This window comes from Pinus tabuliformis, chromosome 3_1, assembly GCF_031772625.1.
Source record: "Pinus tabuliformis cultivar Carrire ecotype Pingquan chromosome 3_1, CPIR1, whole genome shotgun sequence".
In the NCBI taxonomy this organism is placed as follows: domain Eukaryota; kingdom Viridiplantae; phylum Streptophyta; class Pinopsida; order Pinales; family Pinaceae; genus Pinus; species Pinus tabuliformis.
The window spans coordinates 831043778-831053305 of record NC_142301.1 but is presented as its reverse complement, the minus strand read 5'-3'; positions in this window follow the sequence as shown (position 1 = coordinate 831053305).

Below are 9528 nucleotides of genomic sequence, written 5' to 3'. Positions count from 1 at the left end.
TCTATTGAACCAAATTTGATTTTTTCGTTTTAAGGTGCCACGTAGCACCCTCTTATTGGGGCACGTGGCATGCTTCCATAGGTCCACACCATGCGTCCAATCATTGCCACGTCACCATTTCCACATTAGTGTTGACTCACTACCACGTGTTGACTTGTTATTATGCCATGGAATCCTACATCTACCACATCACCCTATCAATACTACCACTTGTCAATTCCACATGCTACCATTTGTCTTGACAGGTTTTACTTTTTGCTTGTTTGTCAAAATATTGAAAACGTCATAACTTGTTCATACGAACTTCGTTCGATGCGATACAAATTGGATTGGAATTGTTTCATTGGGATATTAGACATGGTGTTGTTTCCATGAAATTTTGGGACTTTAAATCTTAGGCCTTTATAGATCCTGCTATATCACTCCTCTCATTGTATCCTCATTTTATTACCTTTGTCTCTTCTTGGATCTGCTTCCATCTACGCCATAAGTCTTCAACTCTTATCTTTAGAGTCCAGATGAACTATGTTGAAACTTGTTTTTCACTCGAAATTCATGTTGTATTTGTATTTGCAAGTATGATAACCTTTGTATGACTGCATTCATTTCTTCCTACCTCTCTTGGGTCTAGACAAGCTTCTCATTGTCATCTTTATAACTTCTCAATTCATCCCTTAATCTTCTCAATGTATCCATCCAATCAAGATAGTTTTCCTCTCCTCTCCTTTTGGTTGACTCTTCCTCATGTTCATGTTATGATCTGTCAATGTCATATTGGACCATTCTATTGATAATCCCCTATCCCTTGGTGTCCTCTTATGTGTTTTCACACACACACATTGTTAGACAATCCAAAACATGAATACATAGTCGTTCATCATCACCTTGGATTATTACTTTAAGTTTGATGGTGCAGTCCATCTGAAACATCACACTTCAAGTGAAAATGTATGTTAGAAACAATAATCATATCAAAATTAACACACACACACACACTACCTATAGATCACAATCAAATGCTATAAGCATCATCAATCCAATATGATTGTTATGCTTTATAACTAATCCTAACACTCTATCACATGTTGTTAGAGCCTCAAACTATCCCCATAGGTCCAATATTTAACCTTCTACTCTGATACCACTGTATAACACTCCCTCCCACCTCCTTAGACTTCACAATTTTAATGAGAGGTGTTACTTTTCCCTTTACCGAACCTCCAAGGTCTCATTATGGAAATGGGGTTAGAAAATTCCTCCTCTTCCAAAGCTAGCGGAATAAACTTTGGATTGCACCATTGCATTCATCCCATCACACCATGTGGTCCATGTGGCTCTACCATGTCAACCTTAGCCTCTACATGAGTGCCACATTGTCTCAGGTTGTGCCATGTCGTCATGCCCTACTCCTTCACAACATAATGTGAAAATGGGTCATGCCCACAAACGAGGGCCACATCGTGAATTTTATGTTAGTCAACAAGTGATTCTTTCATCTTGCGGCTCCCTTCTCTTGGGACTGGAGCATGCTAACACCCTTTATCCACATCTCGTGTCATGATAGAAAAACATTCATGTCGACTGTCAGGAAGATTTCCCATCCCCCGATCCCATCTATTCTAGTTATTCCATAAGGAACATCAACCAAAAGTACCACAAACATGATGATGTGGCCTCTATCACATGTACCCGCCCTATCATAACTACCTCAATGGGTGGCACCACTACATCCTACCACATCATTAGCGTACATGTATTGTTGACATCGCGATGGCATTAAGATGATGTTATACCACCATGTGGATCCCTTTGAGGATGTCACATGCCACTCACATTTAGGCCCCTTGGCCCTTTGAAAAGGCCTCTAGCTACTGCCATGTGACATGCCACTTGTGTGCCACATCCTTTCCATCTCCACATTACGCTACCACTTCAACCTCTAGCCTATCAAACCAAGTCCCAAATTTGTGTGCAAAATGACACTTTGTGGTGGTAACAATGTTTTGGAATTTGTTCCACATAATCCTACACATATTTGTGCCCTTGGCCATTTTCTCTCGTCATAGCACTACAAGGGAGCCCCCTTACAAGTCCACAACCGCAATATGTATATTCTCATCTTGCAACGAAACGATTCTCCATCGATCTTTCTGTTTGACACCCCAGCCAATCTCTTGCCAAAACATTTAGGAAGGGATTAACACCCACGTGGGTCATGGCACATTGAGAATATCCCCGTCCACTGATGGGAACACCCTCCATCCCTCTTTTGTTATGATTTAAAACTAAGGCATGGAGCCTACCATTTTGTTATGCACTTGGTAAATGGGTTTTTCCCATTAAAACAATCATGTGAAGAGGTAAATGAGCATGTCTCCTACCATTAAATTTCTAGCCTCCCCAATCCAGATCCATGGTCATGAAGCTGAATACAAGAAAACAGTAATTTTATATAAACATACAAGTTATTAAATGCTTAAGAGGGTTCATCACATTTGACATATCACATCCCTCGTAAGTGAGATAAAATTTTCATGTCCATTTCATTATAGACACATAGAGAGGCTCATTTCCTTAAAATTTTCAGTATCCAAGACCATATGAATCTAGTAATATCATCATGAGGAATTTATTAGCTATACAGGGATCCACATATCCCCCACATCATGGAAATGAACAAGCATTAATCTCATTAGAGAAATTTAGGAACATACATTCCTCATCAATAACACATGTTATATAACCAAAAGAATGGAAATTTAAATTGCATTAAGGGACATCTTGACATAATTAGGCAACTTAACTTATGAAATAGATGACTGGAAACTAAGAGTTGGACTTCAACTCTCCTCCTAACCGTAGGCCAACTGCATTGTTTCTTGTTCGTGCAGTTAACCACCCCCAAATCAGCAATTAGTCAATTGATCATAAGAGGTAGAGACCACTTCTCAAGTGCTTCCTACAACAACTTCTAGTTGTAACACCACCATTACTCACACCCAACAACAAGACAACCACAAGGTTTCAATAGAGCACAAAGATTCTCAGTTCAATTTTGGAGAAGGTTGTATATGTGTAATGGGAGGTTTATTAGATGGATTGGCTACAATAGGCATAATAGCACATTGATCCCAATATTTTATCATATGGTACTAGCACCAGTGCTATCAAACCTAATGCTACACTTGGTGTTTATCGGTCCCTCAAGTACTGAGGTAACTCAACCTATCTAGTAGTTTCTTAATCCAGTAAGTTCCCCATTGGTTTATCATCCCCGAGGCTACCCACTTCCTAGGTGGTTTATCATTGACCAAGCCCTCACAATTTTATCATCCTAGTAAGAACTTGAGTATCCTAGCTCTGTTGAACTCTCTCTGTCCAAAACAACATGCAGGCACATGCACAGACCTTCAATAAAACATCATATGGGCATGCCAAAATGGCCTCAACAATAATATCAGGAATCCATTATGTAAGCTCAAGCACAAAGCATGGGTTCAAGGAGTTTGAGTCTTTCGGGTAGACTCACACAACTATCACACTCCTCGACCCACGTTCTCCACTTTGTCCCCCTTCCTTTTAGGAATTCTCTTCGCAGAATAATGTATCTCCCTAGAATGTGCATACTCATGTTATCTCCACCAGGACTCATTGTCGGTCCTTTTCTTCCTTGACTTTTTTTTGTGTTGACTCTATCACACGATTTATGAGGTGAGTCTACAGGCTCGTCCACCTCCCCCCCCCCTTTACAGAAGTCCATGCCTTTCATTAAATGCTTCGATAGTAGGGCCATATAACCAACAAAGATATAGGTGATGAAGTAAATGCAAGGTGTGGGTTTACAAGCAACTCTTCCACCTTCAAACCTCTAAATCTATGTTCACTTCTCAACCAATCAATGTACTACATTTCCACATAATTTACATTTATTACAATTAATAATAATATTTAAAAGAGGGTTGAAAAAACATTTTGTCACAAAAGTGCAGCCATAGACCACCTCTTTCTCATCTAGCTAACCTCCTCCTCCTCCTCCAAATAGGCTAAACATATAGCCACTTACTGATCTTCTATGATCAAGATCTCCAATCTAGTCAACATCAACAAAGACTTATACATTTATCACTTTAGATTCTAATCTAAAGCTTCCTTAGTAGCAGATTACATAATTGATAGTGCCACACAAAAACCTAAAAGTTCTAGTTACATTTTTTCAATGCTCAAAACTCTCACTACATGGAAAACTTCTAGTTTTCTGAAGATCATAACATACATCAAACTATAAACAACACTAACACAAGAAACACAAACATGTCCTCTAATTTTTCTTATGTCTTGAGACATTGTTCTGAAAATTAATTTATGCCCATAGGAAGAGAAATCTTGATTAGATACTTTCTTAAATCTCTACAAAATTCTCTTGACATAATTCCTAGAATTTAACCGAAGTTTCCTACCCACGTGGTCCCTTTTAATGTCCATGCCTAAAATAAAGTTTGCAATACTAGGATACTTCGTGTCAGTAGTACATATGGAATTTCTTACAACAATGTTCAAAACAATATTTCAACACATTATCGCGCTTCTGACAAACAAAAAAGGAATTATTCATCAAAATCATTTCATTGTAATATCGACAACTACATATTTTCATCATACATTTGATGATTTTAGATCGATGTAGATCCATCTAACTCTGGATCTATCATGCACTGAGAGGGATCAAATCTCTCAAGGTGCAAACTTTCTTTTTGGAGTGCGAAATTTGAGGAAAGGTTTGTACCTCGAGGGATTTGATCCCTCTCAGCGCATGATAGATCTGGAGTTAGATGGATCTAGGATGATTCCAGTTGAGGGAAATAGTGACACATTTTTAGATTATCATTATTACGTATATTAGATATCATTTTTGGATTCAATTGTTTTAAGTAAGTCATTCACGTATGACCATTTCCATGAGAGGTAGTCGTAACTGACAAATTTCTCATGATTTGAACAGTTCACTTAGCACTCATTGCATTGGGTGATGCTCACAGGGGTGAAGAAGTGGGATTGAAACTAGTGAAATGAATCACATAGTGTCAATCATCACTTCCGGGGCTTGCACCCGGTAACCAGGACTTCCAAGGAGGTCACCCATCCCAGATTGCCTCTAGCTCAAGCACGCTTAACTGTGGAGTTTTCCCCACAATCAAGCCCACTTAGCTTGCTACCCCATTTGCAAAACCTTTGCAAGTATTGTGCCTCATGAACCATTCAAGTAGAGATCCCTTCACTCTTTTTGAATTGAAGTATGGGGGGTTTACACAGTGCATTATATTAGATATCATTTTGGGATTCAACTATGTTAAGTAAGTCATTCACGTATGACCATTTCTATGAGAGGTAGTCGTAATTGACTAATTTCTCATGATTTGAATAGTTCACTTAGCACTCATTGCATCGGGTGATTCTCACAAGGGTGAAGAAGTGGGATTGAAACTAGTGAAATGAATCACATAGCATCAATCATCACTTTCGGGGCTTGCGCCCAGTAACCATGACTTCCCGGAGGTCACCCATCCCAGATCGCGTCTGGCTCAAGCGCGCTTAACTATGGAGTTTTCGCCACAATCAAGCCCACTTAGCTTGAAATTTACATTATGTTTTCTTTGTTTGACATGACTATATCATTCTCTTCTTTAATATTGTTTTTGTTGCTTGCCTTAGATTGTTTGTATGTCCGCACTTGGATGCTTTGAGTGGTTTGTGTGTTTATGTGTTTAGATTTGGATGGTAATGTTTGTGAATGTTACAATTGTTGTGTTATATTTCTATATGTGTATGTAATTATTTGTTAGTAATTAGTTGGTGATGAAGAAGGGAGACAATCTTGTCAATAGTTTGCAAGAGGATTGATACTGCACATATATTTAATTTAATTTTAGGTATCACAACTTTTGACAATTAATAATTCTTAATAGTATCCCTCCAGGTATTACTAAATATATTTTGAAGAGTAGTTTTAATAATTTATTGCATCAATATTACTCTTGAAATTTTGTTTCATTGTTAATGTTTGAAATAATTTATTTCCTTCAAAATATTTTGATAAATATTTATATATAGTTTGTTTTGCAAAAGTCAAGAAATAATGTAATTTTGATTTTTTTTAATGAGTGGTCAGATTTACAAAATATTTACATTATTTGTTAGTTTTTCCATCTTTTCATATCGATTATATGAAAATGATAGTTGAGATTGTAAACCATTCAATTCTTTAACTCGAACTATTGTAGTAAACATCATACCTTGTCTCTCGTTCTCTCAACTATTAATAGGTTGTCAATCGTTTTTTTGTGCTTACACTAAAATCAATGCAAATTGTTAATTCAATCACTTTAAGTTAATTTACCATCATACATTGGGTTACATCAAATTAGAAATCATCATCTACACTGAAATCAATGCATCTAATGCACATAATTAAATAAGATTAGAAAACATCTACACTGAAATCAATGAATCTAATGTAAGAAATCAAATAAGATTAGAAATCAACATCTACACTAAAATCAATGCATCTATTGCAAGCAATAAAATAAGGTTAGAAATCAGCATCTACACTGAAATCAATGCATCGAGTGCAAGCAATCAAATATGATTAGAAATCAACATCTACACTAAAATCAATGCATCTAGTGCAATCAATCAAATAAGATTAGAAATCACCATCTACACTGAAATCAATGCATCTAGTGCAAGCAATCAAATAAGATTATAAGTCACAATCTACATCGAAATCAATGCATCTAATGTAAACAATCAAATAGAATTAGAAAGCACCGTCTACATTGAAATCAATGTATATAATGCAAGGAATCAAATAGAATTAGAAATAAACATCTACACTGAAATCAATCTATTTAGTACAAGAAAGCAAATATAATTAGAAAACATCTACATTGAAATCAATGCATCTAGTGCGGGCAATCAAATAGGATTAAAATCAACATCTACACCGAAATCAATGCATCTAGTGCAAGCAATCAAATATCATTAGAAATCAACATCTACACTGAAAATAATGCATCTAGTTCAAGCAATCAAATAGGATTATAAATCACCATCTACCACGAATACAATGCATTTAATGCAAAAAATCTTCTTCCTTCTCCCCCCCCCCCTCTATATCTATATCTCCCTCCATCTATCCTTCTTTGTCTCTTTATCTCACCCCCAAACATACACACTCTCTCTCCAATTCTTCCTTTTCACACACCCCCCCCCCTCTCCCTCACTCCAATTTTCACTCCGTATGTCTTTTTCCTTCCCTCCCTTTGTCCTCCTCTCTCTCAAGTCATCTCTCTCTCTCTCACTCTCTCTTTTCCCTCCAGCCTTGTCACTATCTCCCTCCCTCTCTCCTTCTCTCTCTCCCCCTCTCTGCCCCCTCCATCTTTTTGTCTTTGTCTCTCTCTCTTACCCTTCTCTCCCTCTCTCACTCCTCTCCTTCTCTCTCTCTCTTGGTTCCTCCTCTCCCATGTCCTTTAGCTTATCTCCTTCAATGGAAGCAATCAAATAGGATTAGAAATCATCATCTACACTAAAATTAATGCATCTAGTGTAAGAATTATTCTTCCATCTCTCCCTCTCCATCTCTAACTATATCTCCCCCCAACTCTCCTTCTTTGTCTCTCTATCTCGCTTTCTCCCTCCATATTTATCTATCCCTCCCTCTCCCTATCTCTCTCTTCTTCCCTCTCTTCTCCTTCCATCTATATATCTATCTCTCTTTGTCTCTCTATATCACCCCCAAAACATATACACTTGTTGTAGCGGCTACAACCACCCTCCCAACGTTTTTCTTAGCTTCTTTTTGGAGCCTCCCTACCAACCTTTCACATCAGCATGTCTTGCTTCGTCATGTACACAAGCTTCAATAATTTTCTTGCTGAAAGATGGCCTATCCATCAAAGCTTGTCTCATTCCCCTCACAAGTTTCTTTCCCCAGACTTGGTCCAGCTACAATCTGAGAAGCTCCCTCAAGAAATTGCGCAATTCTAGAGGGCAACCAACCTTCCCTCCAGAAATTGCACAATTTTGTTTGGCATCCTGCTGGGCTCCAAAATTGTGCAAATTTGTCAGTGAAGCTTCATCTAGAAAATTGTGCAATTCCTCCCAGTGGGGTTGCTCTGCCCATGAATTGCGCAATCCTAGGCAGCATTCAGCTACTCTGCCTAGAAATTGCACAAATATCTTAGGTAACTAGCCCAGCTCCCTCTCAGAAATGCACATTTTCTCCCATCAGTTGAGCAAGCCCTTGCATGTGCAGTTGGTTTGACCGGTTCCACCCAGGACCAGGAAAACTTGACTTGCATGTATGGGTTGCTTGTTCTTGGAATATAAAAAGCAACATGAAAAAAGCATCCCTATATTTTATGGAGCTATTTTTAGCAATTGGAGGTTACATGTAAAGACCGTTTTAGAATCTTTCCTCCAAGTGTCGCTTTTTCCTAGATTTGTGGCATGCACATCATGAACTTCAAATTTATTTATTCGACACTTCAGAGCTCATTTCTTCACATCAATCTTGGAGCTTTGAAATCCCACAACACATCCAGGACTCTTCGACACATCTAGCTTAGTTATTCATGGGTAAGTAGTCTCAACTTGTCTTTTGCAGCATTTATGTTTCTTTTTGTGTTTTTGCTTGTGTGAGTGTTGTTTTATTGATTTCTTTGAACGCTTGTTGTCATTTACATGCATACTATCTTGTACTATCACCATTTAAGTTTTCATTAGCATCTCACTATTTTCGCATGCATAAAATTGTTTTGCATGAACGGTCGCTGATTCAGCGACCCACTCCACCCACATGCATGTTGTTCCGTTGTTTGAATCTTTCATTCACTTTTTGCATGCAAGATCATTTGATTCTACTTACATTGAGTATTGGCATGCATTCACCTTCACAATTGCTTTCGGTTGCCCGTCCGTAGGTCTGGGCAGCCTTAGCCTGGACTCTGCCTCACCAAGGCAACATTGAGCAATCTTGAGAAGGAAGGCTCTGTCTTCCTCTCAGGAAATGTGAATTTCTGCCCAAGAGCTATCCTCCAGACTTGCATAGTGCAATTCTGAGGGACAGTGACTGATGGCCTAGAAAATTGCGCAATGTAGTCATTGGGCCTGCAACCATTTCCAGCTGAAATTGTGCATTGCACAATTCCAGTAGCCAGCAGGGCAACCTTAATTGCACATTGTGAAAATCCAACAGGCAGACAGCCAACCTCCTAGAATAAATTGCACGATTCTTTCCTACTAATCCCTAGGTATGTTGCATGTCTTTCCTCAAGTTTTCTTTAGTTTTCGCTAACATATTTCTTGCCAAGCATGTTGATTTGTCTCCATATCTAGTAGGTGCTCTCCACCTCTTTAAATTTTAGTACCAATGGCATCGAAGAGGGCAGGATCAAAGGACACTAACAAAAGTGCAACTGGAGTAGTAGTTGAGCGAGTGTCTGCCAGTCTACCGATCTATGAAGATACCAA